Genomic DNA, 1,360 nt, shown 5'->3' with positions numbered 1-1,360 from the left:
GAGCTGAGTCCACGGCCAGATCAGCCATGATCTTGTTGAATGGCGGAGCAGGCTCGAGGGGCTAGATGGCTTTCTCCTGTTCCTAATTCTTAGGTTCTTTTGTTCTTATGTTCCTTCGGACAAACACCTCTGACTCGAAATTTTTTTGCGAAAGTACCTGGTGGTCCCAGACGTGTCTTCGATCCCGGTCGGAGGCCTTCTTTTCCTGCGCATCGCAGCACGACCCCGTCCTTGAGGTACGGACTGAGAAGCTGGAGTCACGTAGGCCTGGACAACCAGTTTCATTGAGATAATGGGAATTCCGATTTTACGAGTTCCCATTACTATCAATGAGAATGACCCGCTAAAACACCCAAACACAACATGTAGTAAATAAAGAAAAACACCTCACATATTTAAAATTAATTGAAATTAAAGTTGATTAAATATTTTAGAAAAATATATATATATATTGGATTTTTTGAATGTGTTTTAATAAGGTTTAAAATAAACTTATCTTAATGGACAGGGTTTTTAACTCTAAAAACGTGTGTTTAAATGTAATTTTTATGTGTTTTAAAACTCTTACACTGGTAAAAGTAAGCTATGCGCCTGCTTTTACCAGGGGAGTTTGAAGGACATTCACTGGGCAAGAGTTGGGCAAATAGTCCAATCTCTCCCGGGAGTGTTCTTCTCCTGGGATGTCGAGGATCTGTAACGCCCCGAAAACTTTGCGAGGCCTCGCCAGCTCCCTGCGTACTTGGTACGGACCAGAGAGGCCATTTCACGCGGGTAATTAGAGTTGAGGTACAGATCCGCCAGAATCGAATTGAATCGCGGAATAAGCTCGAGGGGCTGCATGGACTCTGTCTGTTCGCGATGTTTAGCCACAGCCGGGAAGGCGGAAACCTGCATTGCTGAAAGTTGTCTGACTCGCCCCACCTCTGCATAGTGGGAGCAGCTGAGTGTTTAAATAAATCGTGTATTCATCCAGCATCTACACCACAGGAGCTCAACTCAGCGCTGGTCGGATCCCGCTTCACAAACTCCGGCTTTACTCCGACTGTTGGGCGAGTCACTTTACTTTCACAAGCACTGAATATTAGCGCCAGATCTGTGAGCGGGAGGTTCTGTCAAAGACTGGTCCAACCTTTAGCTCCGTGCAGCCGGTTGGAGCCGCGCTGAGCGGCGGGACTGATGGGCTTTAATGATATTAAGGTTCAAATACTTCATTGTAATGTGTAACCGAGCAATGGGCAAGTGCTTCATTACAGTCAGGGGCTGATCCGATCACACGGACCTGCGGGACTCGCTTCACTTAGTTTAAGATCATTGAATCAATGTGGCACATGACTGAATGTATTTACTGTATTACTTACAG

Source organism: Pristiophorus japonicus, chromosome 19 (genome assembly GCF_044704955.1).
Source record: "Pristiophorus japonicus isolate sPriJap1 chromosome 19, sPriJap1.hap1, whole genome shotgun sequence".
Lineage (NCBI taxonomy): Eukaryota > Metazoa > Chordata > Chondrichthyes > Pristiophoridae > Pristiophorus > Pristiophorus japonicus.
The sequence above is the reverse complement of the archived record's forward strand: the minus strand, read 5'-3'. Positions refer to the sequence as shown.